Below are 19,944 nucleotides of genomic sequence, written 5' to 3'. Positions count from 1 at the left end.
GGATACAACAATAAATGAGCTTTCCATCTTCAAAGAGCTCACCATCTAGAAAAATAAAACCAGTGCTGGATGGTAAGTGATCTGTGATAAATGGTATGGATATATGTGTGTGTGTGTGAATGTATATACCTACCTGTACACGCACACACTGCCACCCAGCCGTTAAGTGTCTGCTTGGCTTTTGAGTTGCATTCATTTATAGATTAATCAAACAACTCTTCATTAATGCCAGTAGCCAGGCACTGTGTTAGGAGTTGGGTTTACAGAGGTAATTAAGATATAGACCCTTCTTAGTCTTAAGTTTCTCATGAAACACAGCCTGGATTATCCTTCCCTCCCACCCCACCATGTTTCTGCCCCATAAGCTAGACCATTCTCTGGTAATCTACTTAGTTTTTTAGATTAACTAAGAATAATCTATATGACATAGTCCTTCCCAGTACTTAAGGAAGGGAAAGTATCATTGAATATATCACTTGCAAAGGAGCTTAGAGATTATCGGCCCAAGCACATCTCTTTGTGAATGAGAACACTGAGGCTCTGGAGGAGATGAAGTGACTTCTCCAGGCCACACAGGAAGGCATTGGCAGAAGTATAACTTGGCCTTGCCAAGATGTGGGCTTTCAGTCCTTCCCAATGTTCTCACCCTAAGTTTCTCTTTCATGAGGCCCCAGAAGCTGCTTAGATTCACTCAGGCCACTAGAGGCTGATGCAGTCATCTGAGGCCATGGCATGTTACCTCTCAGAGCAGAAGGGAGAGGCTTCCCTCTGGGGAGGGGACTGAGAAGGCCACCCATGACTCTGAATCAAGAGTGGTTTTACAAGTCAAGCACTTTTTCTTCCTGCTCTTCAGAGAGGCTAAAACAAGAAATAACCAGAAGGAGACATAATGTCCAGGTCAGCAACTGATTACATTTTTGATGTTACACTGCCTTCTGGGTTGGGAGAAGTTGAAAGACTTCATAGAATCACCCCCACTCATCTTGTCCTTGGTGAATACTTTTCACACAAATGTCCCAAGTGCCATGCTCGTAGAGGGGTTGGTGCTTGGGTCATCAGTACCTTAGGCCACAGCAGTTCTCAGAAGACATTATCCAGAAGCAAAAAGCCATTATCTAGAAGCAAAGTTCAGGAATGAAGATTCGGTCTCTCATAGGTCCTGCTAACACTTGTCTTTCTGGCAAAGGATAATGATAAAAAGACCGAACAGATGACAAAAAGAAAGCCTACATTCCAGATGGATTGTGAAGCTTAGGGAGAAACTGGGCTGAAGCAAAATGCTTTAACTTTTGGGATATTGGTTATTTCCCCAGTTTTTACTTTAAATCTGTTGCTGGAGAAATAAACAGACACACTAGGCTTTAGTTATATGAAAACATGATATCGTTTCTGTATTCTGAGAGGTGCCAGAGATGGCTTGAGAGCCCAGCTCTGTGGTGATGGGCCTTGGAACCATGTCTCTGTTATTCTCATGTGAGAAGCAAGTGAGTAGAGGTTGGTGGTAGAGTTAGTGAAATAGAGATTGGCTCCCACTTCCTACAGTGCTCAAGGACAAATGTGGAGTACATTAATAAATGCAGAGTCATTAATGCTTTCTGTGAGTGAAAAATAAGTGTGTGAAGAAAAGACTCCATTGTCATTGGGCTGTAAATGGTGAAAGGGTGGAAAATGAAACCAGGCTTGTGTTGCCCTCCTAGGATGGCTGTGATGACCTAGGCCACTTGGGGTTCCACATGAGCCCTGCGGAATGTGGGCTGGGCCACCTGCAGGTCAGGCTCTTCATGCTGTTGCCCTTGTCTTCTCTACGGGTTTCAAAGTGAACCCTTGTGCAGGGAGGTGTGGCACTCCCTGTGCCTTTGCTTCTCAAGCTGCTGAGTGACAGTGACAAGATGCTGGCTTTGGAGCAGGCACTACAGGTTCCTATGTGTAGAGCATTGGTGCTCAGGGAAGGGAAATCCACCCCTGTGCTCTTCACACCCAGACAGACGCTCACAGTTTCCAGGGATATATAGGGACATTTCTAAATCTGTCTTGGACGTCCATTCACTTTATCTTTAGCCATGGAATGCTGACAAATATTCAATATGGTTGAGTGACCTTCTATAGGTCAGAGCAGGCTGCGTTCTGATTGAGTTTAGAAAACTCATAACTCTGGCCAAGCCTTCAATTTGTCAGGTGGATGGGGCTTTGTTAGGGCAGACTGCAGCCAGAGCCAGTGGCACCTACCTTCCTTCTCCCTCCACCTACCTGAGCTGCCAGTCCCTTCCCACTCCTCAAACAGGACTTCTCTGGTTTGTGAACACATTTTCTCCTCTTGGTGTGCAGAGCTTTTGGTTCCAGCCCTGTCAGATAGTGATGGCACAGACCCAGTGGTCTTTTAATCATAGCAATGGGCTCATTGCTTTGAACTTGCATAGTCTAAAAAAATAAATAAATAAAACAGGACCAGCAAGAACAACTGGAAGAAATAGAAGGAACTTGAGTTTAAAAAGTTGGACACAGCGATAGATCCAGGCTCAGCTGGTCTCATTCCTCTGCCTGAACAGCTTAGCAGACCAGATAACAAAGAATCCTTTTGCAGCTATTTTTCTTCAAGTTAGAGAATTTTAGAGCCACAAAGGAAACTGGAGATTATCTTTACAGTTGAAGAATCTGATGTCCAAAGAAATTTTCCAAGGTTAAAGAGATATTTGTTGCCAGAGCCAAGATAAGAGCACATCTTCTTCCAACATCTTAATTTTATTGTTTGTTTTGTTTGTTTTCCTTTCAGTTAGCCCCCTAGGAAATGTTTATTGAGGACCTACTGTGCTCAAAGTTCTGGGCAGGCTTCTCTGGGTAAATCCTGAATTCAGGTGTGTACATCTGGTGAGGAAAACAGTAAACAAGAGTAAAATAAGACAGGCAGGCAAGAGAAGACAATGCCCAGAATCCAGTGACATTCACACCAAGGCTTAAAGTACAACAGAAAATGTGACAGCAGAGGAACCAGGAAAACCTTTCCAGAAGGTGCCCTGGGAAGAGCAGAATGGGTGCATTTGCCACCTCTCCTCACCTACTTTGGGATGCTCATTTGATTGAATTTGTAACAAACAAGGCCCTTGGATCAGTCCTGCTTCTTCCACCAACCTAAGGGTTGGTGGTCATTGCTAAAGCTTCCTCTGAGCCAGTCCTCCGCCAAGTGGCTTTACCTGCTTATTTTATTTGGTCCTCATAACAACCATAAGGTAGGTTGTATCACTGATTTTCAGATGAGGAAACTGAAGAGCAGGGAAGCTAGTGACTTATCGCAAGTCATTCACCTAGTCAGCGGCAACTCTGTTATTGATGGGGCTTCATTTCCCCTTAGTGTGAAACAGAGGTGTCCTTGAGATCACATGTGCCCAAAGACATTATCAAAACACAGATGTGTGGTGATGCAGGAGGCCTGAGAACCCTTGGCATCTGTGCTTTTCACATGTAGAAGGAAGAATCTCATTGCTTGGACTGAGGGGATATAAGCAGCGGGTCAGGGCCCAGCATCACACTGAATAGAGCTCCAGAAGGCTCAGAGGACCCTCGTCAGAGGCTCTCTGTGTGTTTTATGGTTCGTTGAGCTTTATGACCCCAAAGAATCCATTATTTGTTTTCTTTATAGCAGGCCTCAAACACTGGGCTTTGCTTATTCTTTAAACTTACAATGCTCATTGCATGACAGAATTATTTTTCATTTCTCTCCTTCTTTCAGAGCCTTGGAATCCCATTAGGAAATTTCTAGTACAAGCATTTGGGGGAGATACTAGTACTCAGGTTGGGCATCTGGGAGAGAGAGACAAGCTCTTATTACAGCATGGAGGATGGGGAGATTACCTGGCCAAGTATCATTTCAGGTTGTGGCAGAAAGAGATTAGCTCCAATTTATCGCCGCTCACATTTTCCTCTTTTCCCCCATTTTCTGAGTGTCATGGAAATGATATTTGTGAATCCCAGGGGCCTCTCACAGTGGTGTCAGTTTAGAGATCTTCCCAGATACATCTAAATGTGGACCTAAAATGTAATGGGAAGAAATTGAAAAAATATCTGTTTCTTGATTCTTTATCATTGTGGAGTTAAGAAAGCTATTTCTCATGCTGTTTCATAAATTTGAATCCAAATGTATATGTTAATGTGTATTCAGATGGCTTTTGGATGATTCAAACATGCAGACTTTTTTAAATAAAGTTTGCCAAATTTCTGGCAATTTAGAGATATATGTTTAGACAATGTATATGTGCATACCTGCCATATGTACATACACTGTGTTGTCAAAATTGAGCCTAAGTGAACTATGATGAAAATTTAAAATAAGTAAGCTTATGATGAATACTTAGTAGTTGAACTCAGTATTTGATTTGTAAAATATAAACATGAGTGAAATTAATTTTTGGCTGCTTACTCCATTAATATTTTACCTAAATTAAATTTGAATCTAACAAAGACAAACATACACATTTCTCTCCAGGTCTATTATTATCTCTGTGACACAAAAGCACAGAGGGAGATTTCAGACTCTAAAAGAAATGCAGTAGCAAGCCCCAAAGAGAATTTTTTTAAATTTTGGGGAAGGTTTTATGAGGCAGGAATGCTCAAAGACATATCTGTGACATTTAAATGTCTATCATCAGCTTGTTTCCTAATATTGCCGTTAGTTTTGCTAATTAGGGCCAATTACTTAATGTTTGCCTGGGTTGTGGTTGGGTTGAGGGTGCATGGTTCATGCACAATCTGTTCTTCTGATTCAAAAACACCATTCTCTCCTTGCACTGCTCGATCCTTAGCAGGGAGAGGGCCCAGTTAGAAGATATGCCTAAACTAACACAAAGGAAAGGTGTTGTCTCTGAAGTTTAGAAAGAATTCAGTGAGCTCCTAACCTCACTCAAGTGAGTGTGAACCACAGGACCAAGCTGGCTGAGCGATCTCAGGATTAGACAAGAAGGTCAGGAGTGCTCCTTGATCCTCACTGCTGGCTGCAGGCTCTCAAAGTGCCACTGCGCCTGCACCCAGTGCTTCTGAAAGGAGCCAGCAGGGATGGATGGTAACAGTGGTAGTCCCCTGTGCTGAATGCAGGCGTATGGGTGGGGGAGTATCTTTTGGGGTTTCCCTCTAAATAGTGTCATATCTGAAATCTCAGAAACAGAAGAACAGCTAGCATCATGTCTTCTGAACCAATGCTGGTCAGAAAGGTTCTTTATGGCAGAGTTTTCGAACTGTAGGGTATAGAACGACCCCTTGGGGAAGTCTTTAAAAATCTTACCCATCACTCACCAGAACTTCTGATTCCCAAGGTTGGGAGTAAAGTGTAGGAGTTCACCTCACTCTTGGTGGCATCTCATGAGCTACATTCCTCAAGCTTAAGTAACTGACACTGTAAATAGATCGTTAAGTTAAAGATACAAGAGCGATTAAGAATCCAGTATAATCTGTAAGTCAGTGATACCAAGGGTATGGGAGGCAATGAGGGCAAAGAGAGTGGTGCAGTCTGGGAAGGCCTCTGGAAAGGTTTGGAACTTGAGCAAAGCTCATTGGCCATGTAAGATTTAGATAATATCAGCCAATAGTGAATGGGATGAGTCCTATCATTTGTGGACAAATTGACTAAACAATCACAATGCACATAACTTCAAATGGCCAAATAAATAATCTTCATAGTCATGGTTCAGGGTGGGTAAAATATTGAGGGTATTACTTCTCACCCCAAAGTGGCCTCCATTTCCCTAATACCCCATCTAGACCTGAAATAAGGTCAGCCCTCTTTTAGTTTTGCTGAGTTCAGTAAAACTGTCTGTAACTAGCTTTGCAACTGATCTTGGACAAGGCAATTAACTTCACTTAGTCTGATTTCCCTCGTTTGTATAATGGGAGGGTTGTGGTGGATGATTTCAGATCCCTTTCGCTCTAGCATTCCATTTGACCCAGTTAAATGCTTCACATTATTACATGACTGGAAATAGGCCAGGTCAAATGATGCCCCTTCAAGCAGAACCATCAGATCTGGCTGTACACGGTAAAGATGGATATTAGACTGCTCGACTTATCATCATTAGTCCCGTAGTCTCATAATGGGAATGCACTGTAGTTCATATCTGTCATAGTTAGTATTTGGAAGTCTCAAAGCTGGTGAGATTATTCACATATTTATTCCTGTGTACCGCATATGCCACCCCACATCTCCCCTTCATCATGTGTCTATGACAATATATTGAACAGAAAATCTCCATCAGCTGACTCTGACAGAGTGTATTATTTACAGTGGTGTCAAAATGTGCTGCTTATAATTGACTGGGCTCATAATAAACCAACCTAAGAATCTTTTCTTCTCATATTCCTTCCTACTGGTAAATCTTCCGCTTGCATTCCTTCCTTCCATCAACACCTTCTTCATTATTTACAGAGGAGGGAACACACACCAGATGGTGCATGAGTGATATTGTAGGGTGACTCTTTCATCTTGGGAAGGCCTCTCTCTCTTCTCTCTCTTTCTCTCTGACTTAAGATTTTGCTGTGGTAATTAAGGGTGAGAGAAATCAAGTCAATTGGACTTCGTTTCTAAAGCAAACAGAATACACTTCTCCATTTCTCTCAGCTTCAGGAGACAATGTGGGGTGACACTAATAGTTGCATGGGCAATTTCATTTTTTATCCTCATGTTTTCACTTACTATCTGTGAAACCTCGAGAAAATTACTGACCTTCTATGTGCCACGGTTGTGTCATCTGTAAAATGGGGATACTGATAGTATCTAACTCATAGGAATGTTGGGACTGTTAAACAAGTAATGCATATAAAGGGCTAAACCCAGACTAAGAACAACAACAAATATGCCTAGGCCAAGGCACACATAAAGTACTGTCTTTCATGTTCCCCATTCATCAATAGAGAGCCCCCTAAAATGTTCCTGTACCAGAATGTGTTTGGAATTGCACAGGGGGAGTGGCAGCCTTTCCAGCCCCCATCCAGCAGGATGTGGATGTGCGAGGCTCTGCCCCTGACTCCTCTCCCAGCTGTGTACCTCCTCTTGTTCTTCTTTCAAAGACTCATTACACTTGGCATACACATGAGATTCTTACCTAGCCTGAGGAAGATTTCCAATTTTTATTTTGTGGCTCCAATAATCATAGGTATTAAGTATGACTGCCTCTCCTAGGCTAACCTGCAAAAGCCAGAGGCTGGGTTTCTGTGGCACCGTGCTCACTGAAGCAGTATTTTTCCTAGTCATAGCAGCCACCTCCCATCTGCCACCTAGTCTCTCTGCCTGGAATGTCCAGAAACACTTTGTTTTATTATTCCCACATTTAAATGGACAAAGTTTGCTCATAGAAAGTACTAATTTTGATAAGCATTTCTTTTTAATTTAATTGCTCTGATGAAAACCCTCATAATCATGTAATTCTTAAAGATTAGTGTAAGGTTATTGCCCTGAAAATATGTCTAGTTTGGCACACAGGGTAAATACGTGATTATTGCTACCCCTTGGTTTTACGCAAGAAAATTATCATTATCCATCAAAGCAAAAATGTTTAGTAGAATGAAGTAACTGACGGAAAAAATGCCTGAACATGGGGTCCTGTGACTGAGATTGATGGAACACTTATCATGTGGCTTTAATCCCAGGCATTTACATATTTTCTCACAACCTTGCTTCCCCTCTCAGAGGTTTAGGTTCTTAGCTTAAAACGAGAAGGTAAAACTAAATCACAGGCCAGATGTGGTGGCTTACACCTATAATCCTAGCACTTTGGGAGGCTTAGGTGGAAGACTGCTTGAGCCCAGGAGTTCGAGACCAGCCTAGGCACATAGTGAGACCCTGTCTCTACAAATAAAATATAAAAAATTATCTGGGTGTGGTGACATGTGCCTGTGGTCCCAGCTACTCAGGAGGCTGGGGTTAGAAGATTGCTTGAGTGGGGAGGTGAAGGCTGCAGTGAGCTGTGATCACACCACTGCACTGGGTGGAGTCACAGAGTGAGATCCTATCTCAAAAACCCCCATAAAAACCAGTACCTAAATCATATGTATAGTCAAGTATTTTATCTTAAAAATCAGTTGATTTCTCTTTTTAGGGGTGCATAGAAATATTTATTTGCTGAGCTTCTGCAACAAGTCTTACATAATGAATAAACTCTGGTGTTCAGTTGTCTTCTAATATAGAACATTTTAATTTCTAAGGGATGATGCAATCATTCTTCCATTTGTGTGATTTCTTTTCTTTATTTGAATGGACATAAGTGAAGATTTACTCCATCCAGGTCTCAAAAAATTGTTCAATTTTACGGTATGCAAAAATGTAATAGTGGACTAATCTTATTTAACTGATGAGGAAACTGAGGCAAAAACATGGCCAAGGATGAATTAGCTATGGAGTCAGGAATAGGATTGGGGTGCCTTCATTCCTAGTACAGTGTTTCTTCACCTAGAATCATGAAAGCCATAAGGTACCTGGTACCTGAACTTAGATCAAACAGCTTTAAGACAAACAGATGTGTACAGTTTCAAATGCAAAACCCAACATGCACATATTTGTTTGGTTTAAGGGGGCTTTCTATTTTGCATTCTCTTGCAAATGCTGTTTTCCAAAATGCTTACAGTTCAAGTTGGGTAATAGCCATCCTTCCATTGACCGATCATCTACTACCTGCTCTTGACTCTGGCATCACATCTTTGAGATAATCCGAGCTAGAGTTTGGCTGTCATCTAGAATTCACAGTTTTAGTTTAGCACTTTGCTGACTAGTACTTTGCTGATTAGATAATAGTAGTTAGCTTTCTGAGACTCTGGGATGGCAAGCACATGGGCCATGATATTTATAGTAGCTAGTGTTATATTGAGAAAAACTAAGGGGTCTCACCAGATGAAACCATCTTTAATATCACTTTGCTAGCTATCAGTACAGCATAGTGTAGAGTTTAAAGTGCTTTATCCACATTTACGTTTCAACCACAGCCTTGTTCCCTCTAGACATGGTAGGTGAGATTTTTCATATGCCTATCACCACCAGCTATAGATTTGTAATTTACCATGGGTTGTAAGGTTATATTTTGGCATTTCAGAAGCTGTCCTCACTGGATGCCAGAATATTTGAAATCTTTTGGAATAAACAAGTAATTGGTTCTGTGAGAGCTTATGAATTAAAATTAACTTAATATTACCCTTTTGGGTTTATATTGGTTTCTTCTCCTGGTTTTTATTTTATTAAGCACTTTTCTAAGTCCTGGTAAGGTTGGGTGTATGGACAAGGAAACCTTCTACTTGGATGAAAGAAAGCCCCATGGAAGGCTGAGTGGATGAGTGCCGACTCACCTTGGTATTTAACTTGACTACAGAATGGATAGGTCTTAGCTTCTCAGGCCTCTGCTTCCCATTCCACAAAATCAAAGCTTTGTTCAGCTATTCCCTGGGTGGGGTGTTTGCCTTTCCTCTGAGAAAATATGCTGGCATTATAGAAAAGGAGTTGAGGGGTGCGGTTTTCCTCTGGCATAGATCACTTTCATCTAATCTGAACCTCATAGAAAGCCTCTGCTGATTCAGAGGACAATGACTTTGACCTATTTATTTCAAGGCCTCGCCCAGGCTCAGCCCAGCAAAGGAGTACACAGTGCTTGCTCAGAACACAGCTGAAAGAGGAGGTGTTGTTCAATGGGGATCACAAAAGCTATGGTAGAAGTGAGTAATGAGAGCTGGGCTTGAGCCCTGGCCTGAGTTCAGTGTGGATGTTTAAAGGCGACCATTTTCAAGAGGCAAGAGTATTCGATACTGGGTTCAAATCTCAATTTTGTTTTAAAAGTGCATCAGTAACTTGTAGCTCATTTGATGGCCTGCAGCCCAGCTTGTTTAGAAATCCCTTCTATTCTCTCTGGCACTCCAAGTCCCAAAGAATCTGTTCTGATGGTGTGGTTACACATCCAGCCAAGCACAGGCTTAGGTTGCTCTCAACTCAGAACTCACCCTATCACACGTTGAAGAATGCAAGAGCCTGTTAGAGACACTGGAACCCAAGATGGTGAATAATACTAATCAAAGGCCAAACTCTCTAAAATGCTTAGGCCAGGAAGAAGGACAATGGGGAAAAAAAGTTTAGATCAGTATGTATATGTGTGTGTATATCTGTATGTGTACTATATGTGTTTGTATAGTGTATACATATGTGCATATATTTGCAATATGTAAAAATTATATCTGTAACTGTATTCATGTACATATATACATATATGTTCATGTGTATGCATATATGTATATTTATATCCATATGTATTTATATTCATATGTGTATATAGGTATTCCCATTGTATGTGCATGTATAGTGTGCCTATGAAGGACAAAGTGCTGTGCAAAGCACTATGGGGAATACTTGGTAGATTAAGACACAGGTCTTCTTCTCAAGGATCTAGAGGGCATGTAGTTATTAAAAGCCATTAACTATCCCAGGAATGCCTACCCTTCTCCATGATTTGGTAGCTGATACAGGATAATTTGCCCCTGGATTTTGTGAATAATAAAGAACAGAAGGCTGGTATCACAGCAGTTGCTGTGGTCAGTTTCTCTCCTCTCTCCTGAAAGGCAGTAATCACATTTTCTAGTTGTATTGCCTGCCTTTAGAAAAGGTCTCTGCTGCTCTCCAACCAGCACAGTCCCTCTTTGCTTCAGGGTCTTGGCAAGAGCGTGTTCTGATTCTGAAGCATTAACATTCTTCAGGGCTCTGACTCCCCTCAGAGGTCTGTTTGCTTCTGACCCTGCAGATGCAGGTCATCACGGATGTTTATTTGTCTGTTACCTAAACTCAGGACACATGCACAGCAGTAAATTCTTCATTTGCCAGAGTTAATCACAGCCATGCTATAGCTTATATCATTCCCACTGCCCATTGGGAAAGCCTTGAAAATATAGATGGGATTTGTTCTCCAGGAAATAAGTTCAACAAACCAGATTGGTGAGACTACACAGAGGGAGAGGTTTGAGTTGGAGTCCCTCCTTGGATAATATCTTATTCCATTCCTGCCAAGGATCAAATTTAAGACTTGCTGCATTCCAAAAAAATAGACTAGTGACAACTTGGAGTGGAGGGAAACAAGAAAAGGTTTTGTTTGTTTGCTTTTTCATTAAACATTTTTAAAAATTAAAAAGTAATGGAGAAAAATGTAATGTTAATCATGTTTTCCCAACTCAACTGAATATGAAAAAGTGCTAACATTTTGTCATATGGACTTCAGATCATTTTTATTATTAAGAAATAAAATATTTAGAAATAATGGAAGTCCCTCACATTCCTCTCCCTAGTCCCAGCTTCCCCAAAGCAAATATTGTCATGCATTTGGTGTGTAGCTAGTCCTTTTATCCTTTTATTGTGTAGATCTGTATACAGCTATAGAGTGTACGGCATTGTTTTAGTACTTTTAAAAATTATTATCATAGTGTTATACTATACCTTTTGACAATGTGTTTTTATTTTATCAACATTGCGTTTTTCAGAATTATCTGTGTTGAGGTATATACATTGTGTTCACTCATTTTAACTGCTGTACAGTACTCCATCATATAAATTTGATGCAGCTTATTTATTCATTCCTACACAGATGATCATTTCCAAATTTTTGCTATTGTGAGCAAAGCTGCAATGCACACCCATATACAGTCAACCCTCCATATCCATGGTTTTTCATCTGTGGATTAAACTGTGGATTGAAAATATTTGAAAAATAATTGTGTCTGTACTGAACATGAAACAGACTTATTTTCTTGTCATTATTCCCTAATATTGAGTTCTACAGATATCTTTTATGTCAAGATTGCTATCATGCTGCTTTTTCTTCTAAATTTAATTTTTTCTTAATATTTTGTAACCATGTTTATGTGTTTCTCATAAAGGTGTTTTATTAATCAAGTTAAGCTAGTAACTAGTACTTCCAAAATCTAGTAGGTTAACACAACAAAAATCTTGTACAAAGTGAGCTATGTAATTGTGTGATTCCTGCAGTCCACTTGGTGACTCACAGATCCAGGTTTTCATCTCAAGAAAAGGCAGGTTGGAGCTGCCACGTTGTGTGGAAAACTTACACCCACTTATGCTTTGGCTGGGAAGTGGCACATGTTAATTCCACTCAGAGCCCTTTGGGCAGACCTGCCTTGCAGTATTTCTAGGTGCAGAGTGGTCTTTATTTATTATGCTCAGCTGAGTCAGTGTGTGCCTTTAGTGTGAGAATTTAGAGTTTTCCTTAGTTATGGAAAAGTTCTCTATTGTTAGCTGCTTAAATTGCTTCTCAGTAGTCCTGCTGTGGCCTAAATTCTGGAAATTGTGTTCGGTATATGTTTGAGACTCCATACTACTTGATTTCTTTCTTTCTTTCTTTTTTTTTTTTTTTTTAACCTCGTTATGTCTCAGTGCTGCACTCAGAATTATTTCCTCACTACTGCCTTCTAGTTCACTAACGTTCTCTTTAACCATGGAAGCTCTTGCGTTAATTTCATCTATAGAGTTTGGAAATTTCAGTTGTATTATTTCTGTCTTCTAGTTTCTATATTGATTATTTTATTAGTCATTTTTCTCATTTTATATCTATTAGTTTACATAATGCTTTCTTCAAAAGGATATTATCTTTTACTTTAAGTATTTTTTAAGGTTTTTCAAAGACAATTATGAGCACTTTTTTCTGTAGTCAAATTTTCCTCTGATTGTTGAGTTCTGTGGATATCTTCTTGGTTCTGTTTTCTCGTATTGGTTTTGAATTTTAGGTTGCTTGCTCATCTAGAGTGAAAATTATCTTTAAAAATAAACCTTTAAATATCCATCATGTTTTGCAGATTTTCAGTAGTTACCATGTAGCTCCCTGAGAGTCTCAGGCCAGAAACAAGTTCTATGTTAGTGGACTAGGATTCCTGTCTCATAGTGGTATTGGGGATATTGTAGATCCAGTACTTAGCAGCTTGTCACGAAACTGGTCTGTGTGACTTGCTCTGTTCACTCCTGTCTCACGTGTACATGGTGATACAGTTCACAGCCTTAATTTTCCTCATTTTACCCATTCAGGTTGGAGACCCTACGAGTTTTATGCTGTGAGTCAGGCTTGTGGCCCTAATTCAGTGTTCAGTGACAGCCTTCTCTTTGCCTTTGTCTGTTTCTAACCTAGAGTTCAACAACCCCATGGTTCCAGCATTTTTTCCTTGATGTCTGTTTCAGTACTTTTCCAGTGTATAAGAGATATTCATCTTGTATTGGGTATAGATACAACTTTTAATTTTTGAAATTTCAGCTAGAATTGCTTTTTGTGGTGTAGCAAGGAAAAGGTATTGAATGTGTAAGTTTACAACGTTATCTTGACTAGGAATCTTTTACATTTATTTTAAAGAGTTTATTTTGATAGTAAAAGAATAGATGTTCATTAACATATTGAAAAGCATATAGAAAATATTTAAATAACCAAAAATATAACTGCATAAAATAATTACAGTTAACATGTCAGTGTGTTGTCATCTATATTTTGCTTTTCACTGAATAGAATTCACACTATATATTTAGTTTTATATCCTTCTCTTTTATACCAGCCATTATAGGGTGGATTTACCATGCCATAAAATAATCTTCAAAAGCAATTTTTTTAACAGCTCCTTAATGTCCCAACATATGGAGGTAGTATAAAAACATAAATCATCCAAATTTTTAATATCTCTCTTAGCATAAATTAACAAGTAATTACTTAGTAAAAGAGTATGAATATTTGTAAGGCACTTGATACATAATGAAACATTTTGATCCAAATACGCTATTTCCAATTTACATTCCAATGGTAGCGTAATCATTCTCTAGCCAGTACTAGGTATTTTCTCTCCAATTTTACCAGTTGGATAGATTAAAAGTGCTGTCTGTTGACATGTTAGTGCTCTGAAATATTCCGATATCTCTTTTGATATTATTTCTTAAATTCTAATTCTTTAGCTGTATTTTTTTCTAAATAAGACTCTAGATTCCTCTCCTTTTCTGGTTTTCCCAGAGAACCTGTTTTAATATTTTCCATTTTTCATGATTTTTCCTTACATGCATTTTTTCTTCTCTAGCCTTTTGTTGTGCAAGCACTCTTATTTTGTGACTCTTTAGGCTGATTGTTTAATTAATTAATTTTAGTAATCTCCTGTCAATTCACAGGCTTACGTGCTTTGTTAATTTCTGAGTCAATATTCTGTAAGTCTTGATATGAATTTGCTTATTTTCATTTATTTCCAAAGTAGGTATAATTGATGTTTATTTACTTTGTGATCTAATGTTTATTGAGGAAATCCCCAGATTTATTTCATTTTTTAACTTAGATTTCTGACCTTATAGTTTTATTAAATCGAAGTTTGAGAATACAGTTTTTTTCTTTCAAGAACTTTATCAAATATACTAAATGAATTGACAAATTTTAAAATGCCTCAGGGGTATTTGAAAAGAACTTACATTTTCTTTTTGAAGGGTATAAGGAAATATATGTATATATATGGGTTTACGTACTTATTTATAATTATGTTATTCAAAGATTTCATTCCTTTTAATATTTGTTTAATCTGGCTGACAATTGTATAATATTTTTCAGCTCTTCATTTCTGGTAGTTTTTGCTAAATAGATTTTGGTGTTTGATGAATATATTGTATGTGTCATAAGTTATATGTCCTTTATATCTTCATTACAGAGGATTCCTTTTCTCAGCACAAAATATTATCTTCTTTTCCTAGATATTGCTTTCTGCCTTATATGTTGTTATCATTGTTTTTCGCAAGACTTTCTAGTATACTATTATTTCAATAAAACCATCTTTTACATTTTATTTAACTGTTTTTGGTGATCTGTATGTATTTGATTTTGTAACACCTATTAGGAAAACTTAAGGCATTTACATCTGTTGCTATAGCATATATTTGGGCTTAATTTTATAACTTTGTTTAATGCTTTCTTGCTTTTTCCTTTTTATTCTGGGTTTTGTCTGTTTTCATCTTATGTAGAGGTTTGGAAGATCAAAATATTTTCATTAATTGTACTAGTGATAATCCTTTTGTTTATAAACTATATACTAAATCCTATATTCCTCTGTCAAATTCAAGTACCAGTTTCTAATGAGAAATGTAAATTATCTGGACTTTTCCTGACTTTCTACTTCTCTGTATTTATCAGTGTTTATTCCTTTTACCTGGTGTTATGCTATCAACATTTTATGATAAAATCCTGATTTTTAAAAATATATAACCTTTCCAGACTTTGCATTTAATTTTGTGCACATGTTACAACAGTTCTTCATATGTTTTCCTAAAAAGTTAATTGATTTCAAAGTTACTTGCCATTTTCTTTATAGTTTAGCTATTGCAGTCTTGATTTCACAGTCTTGAGTTCTTGATTTCTCTTTTTCTTTATTAGTTGACAGACATTCATTTTTTGTGTGCTTTGTCAGGAAGAGAATAAAAATGATTGATGTTTTTGTGACTTTAAGCTTAGTAAAATGTCTTCCTGCAACCTTTTTACATGAACAACTTGGACATAAATCTCTTAAGTTATAGACTTTTCCAGTCATTGCTCTGGACAAATCGTTTCATTGTCTTCTGACATTTATTTGATTTTGCAAAGAAGGGTGAGGCCAGTCTTATTTTTGCTACTTTAGAGATAAGCTTTCATTCCTCTTTTCATTTTTGTAGGATTTTAAATTTATCATTGAGATTTAAAACACAATAGAACTTCCCTAATAATTCTAGTCACTAAAAAATTTCATTTCATTTAGTTCTCACTAAGCCATTTTATTTAAAGCCTTATAAGCATATAAAACTTATAAAGTCTTTCTTTCTCTGGGGCAATTTCTATTTTATTAATTCTTTTGTGATATATTTTCTGTTCCTTCCTCAGTAACACTTCATCTGGATCTAAATTGTCCTCCATGTCTGTCATCTTCTCTTCTATATTTTTCCTCTCAATATTGAGAAATATTCTTTAAATCTTCTTCCACATTATTATTTTACATTGTTTCAGTTTTACTTCTGTTTATATTGCCTCAAATATGGACTTTCATTTTACCATTGGATTTTGGGTTTCCTTGGTTAATTTCTTAATTCATCCAGTTTCCTAATTATCTCTTCATTCATCTCAGAATAATTTTTCCTTTGACACTCTGATTCTCTTTTACAGAGTCTGTTTTACAGAGTTTTTGAGGATAGCAAACAGATGAGTTCTAAATCTTGCTTTTGTCTCATGTAAAAATAAAATTTCAAATATATCCTCCTCATCTGAGTCAACATTGAAGAGCTCCTATTCTAGATGCTATTGTTGTCTTTTTTTGTAGAATCCATAGTGGTAGATGTATACATATGTTTTTCTATGATCATTTTTGAATAGGGATTGTTGTACTCTAAGACCAACAAGCAGGTTCTGTGGTGTGTTCCTTGCTTCTGTGTCACTCTAATTTGGTAGGGTTCTACTCTTGAAGTTTGAAGTGATGTACTTAATTTGGGATGTCTAGGAAGCATTCTTCTGTGTGTTTCTGATTTGCATTTTTTTTTTTTTTTTTGAGACAGAGTCTCGCTCTATCGCCCAGGCTGGAGTGCAGTGGCGTGATCTCGGCTCACTGCAAGCTCTGCCTCCCGGGTTCACGCCATTCTCCTGCCTCAGCCTCCCAAGTAGCTGGGACTACAGGTGCCTGCCACCAGGCCCGGCTAATTTTTTTGTTGTATTTTCAGTACAGATGGGGTTTCACCGTGTTTGCCAGGATGGGCTTGATCTCCTGACCTCGTGATCCGCCCGCCTTGGCTTCCCAAAGTGCTGGGATTACAGGCATAAGCCACCGTGCCCAGCCTCTGATTTGCATTTTTACAGACTTTTATTGACAGCTGGATATTTTGAGCAAGCTAGGGAGCCAGATGTACTTTTCCATTTTCCTTTGAACGGTGCTGCATGTGAAGACTATGTTCTTCAGGAAGTGCTTCTCCAATGCTTTTTTTTTTTTTTTTTTGCGGGAGGGGTGGGGGCAGACAGAGTTTCGATCTTGTTGCCCTGGCTGGAGTGCAATGGTGTAATCTTGTCTCACCACAACCTCCACCTCTTGGGTACAAGTGATTCTCCTGCCTCAGCCTCCCGAGTAGCTGGGATTACAGGCATGTGCCACCACACCCAGCAAATTTTGTATTTTTAGTTGAGATGGGGTTTCTCCATGTTGGTCAGGCTGGTCTCGAACTCCCGACCTCAGGTGATCTGCCTGCCTCGACCTCCCAAAATGCTGGGATTACAGGCGTGAGCCACCATGCCTGGCCCGATGCTTTGTCTTTACCCATTTATAATTCTTTTCTTCAAAGGAATGACCTATCCCTAAAATCTTCCTGTATTTTCTTCATTGCTTGATTGAGGAAGTATGAAGAGAATTCTAGCCCTCTATGGCTCTGAGGTCACTTACCAGATGGCTCATCAGTGTGGACAGGAAGTGGGTGGCATCTTATGACATGCTTTAAGTCAACTAGATTGCGTATGCCTATGTCCTATGCTCTTATTCTGCTTCTTCAAATACACCTAAGTGTGAGGGAGCATTCAATTTGGATGTAGACAATAATATATGGTAAGAAGCTCTGGGGTCTGGGTCAGGGCCTCAAGGTCCATCTGATTGCAGCAGGGATGTGGGAAGGCCATGCAGGGTCCAGAACACTTAACTCTCTTTTAAACGAAACACCTAATCACTCACCTGTTTCTGCTGCCCTCAGAATTTTAGAAAATCACTGAAATGGAATGAAATTAAAACTTACCTACTCCAACTCCTTTAACAGGCAGATGGTATGAAATTTAAGATGGGAACTGAAAGAAAAAAAAAAGATATCCATCAGGTAAAGATGAGAACAGAGGATGCAGATGGCTAGAAAGCTGGTACAAAGATGTGAAGTAGAGAGTCTAAAAGAAAGCCAGGAATAGTTGACGTATAGTGGGCTAGCAAGAAAATGGAAAGCAGTGTCCAGGAAAGAAGATATTTTTATGTTGGGGTAAGGAGTTTGGATTTAATTAAAGTGTTATTGGAAGGCCCTGGGGGAGGATGGTTTAAAAAGTTACCTAATATGATCAGTTAACAGCAAAATGTTTATGTATTTGTTTTATTCGCTCATACACTTGTATATTCTTTCATTCAATAAGTAAACTCATATTTATCAAATAACCACTACATGTGATGGAGTTATATCCTAGGATTCCAAATTCCTAGTATAAGGGGTATTTCTATTATGCCATGCAACTTCTCTTCTGGACAGTAAACTTTGTGTGAACAGGGTCTGGACTTCTATATATTTGAATCTCCTGAGACTTCAACAGTCATAGGAGTACCTGACTTATGGTAGCCCCTAAATAAATATACTTGATAGATGAATGATAAGTAATATTCTATAATGTTCACAGAGGTCTCTGAAATAGAAGAACATTTCTAAAGCACAGTTAAAGATAGTCATCATTAGCAGTGACCAGGATTCCCTACAGGGCACAGTTCCATAAAGCTCTTGTAAGGACTGATCAGTGGGTTGGATCCATTGACTCTTTTAATCAGGCTAAATATGCTGTCCTTTCTATGCATATATTTGCTGGGATTCTGCCATGCCGGTACCAGTTTGGCCATGTTGATATGAAAGAGTAAGGATTTGTCTATTTAGTTGCCAACTAAGGTGTAATGAAATCTCATGGCAAAGTGTATATGAATTCAAATAGGAGCCAAGCCCTTCACCTCTACTGTGGGTTATATGACATACAGAGTCTTCTCGTAACATGTATTCCCAAGACTTTCAACAGTGCAACATCTGTTTTACTTTGAGGGGGCTATGATAAGCATCTGCTTAGAGGAATGATCTGAACAAAACCAGGGCACATTTGTTTGCCATGCTATAGATTATCTAGTCTTACATTGTTTATGAATAAATCATGCAGGATGGATAAACCAGTAACCACAACAGCATGTTTCATACTGCATTTAAGACATTAATTTATGCATTCATCTATTTTTCCTGTAGATACTAAAAAATTTATGTTTTAAATAGAAGATCACATGGATTTTGATGTAGCTCAGCAGCTGGATGTAGATTCCAGAAATTCCTTTATTAAATTAGAGCCCAGTTGGCTGATTAAGGGTTCTAATGTTCATAATTGTACCATTTGATGCATTAAGATAAGTGAGCCAAAGATAAAAATATTGTGTTTTATGAGAACATAAAATGCATATCTATGTACATATTCCATGTTTGTATGAGACATTACATTTAATCCTCAAAACTCATTTCAAAGTTCATGTCATGAACGTTTACAAAAGTTCAGGAACCTCTTAAAGTCACATAGGCAATTAGTAGCAGAGTCTGAACTGAGAATCACATCTTCTCAGTCATAATCTAGTTTTCCTGGCTTACCACGACAACCGTTTCATTGATAAGTTATTTTGAAATCACATTTGGGGGCTATCACTCACATGTAGTATGAAGCTAAATCTAGAACAACATTCATTTTGAATTATTTGTCTGGTACACATAAATAGTTCCTAGGATGAATCACATAGATGGAGGAGAAAGATATACAAAACGTTGATCTTTGGGTGATTGCATTGAGGATTCTAATCTCTACTGACATGCTAAATGTTGGAATTGAACTAAAAAGAGTCACTAATCATATTACTTCCATAGTGAAAGTAGCAGTGTCTGCATTGTATGCTCTTTTGTTGTTTAATGCAGACTCCCTAAAAAGGCAGATTTTGGTCACTCCGAGGCTGCATTAACTCTTTGTACCAACTTGGCTATCCTAAAATGAGCAAAACAAGCAAGCAGAGAATCAAGACAGAGTAAATAAACATTCTTAAAACCCACATGTTCCTTTAAACATAAATAAAAAAAATGACCCAGTGAGAATTGGAGGTGATTTGGGTCTGCATTCGCTCAGCTAGACCAAGCTGTTCTCACCGCCACCCCCCACCCCGCCCGAC

The 19,944-nt window shown here is 38.5% G+C and overlaps 1 protein-coding gene across 2 annotated transcripts in view; it reads left to right on the top strand.

Moving 5' to 3' along the window:
• The window catches only part of LRMDA (leucine rich melanocyte differentiation associated), a 1,127,899-nt gene that overhangs the window by 1,001,896 nt on the left and 106,059 nt on the right, over positions 1-19,944 (top strand). The window lies entirely within an intron of this gene.

The sequence above is a fragment of the Pongo pygmaeus genome, chromosome 8, assembly GCF_028885625.2.
Source record: "Pongo pygmaeus isolate AG05252 chromosome 8, NHGRI_mPonPyg2-v2.0_pri, whole genome shotgun sequence".
NCBI classification, from domain to species: Eukaryota; Metazoa; Chordata; class Mammalia; order Primates; family Hominidae; genus Pongo; species Pongo pygmaeus.
The sequence above is the reverse complement of the archived record's forward strand: the minus strand, read 5'-3'. Positions and strand labels throughout refer to the sequence as shown.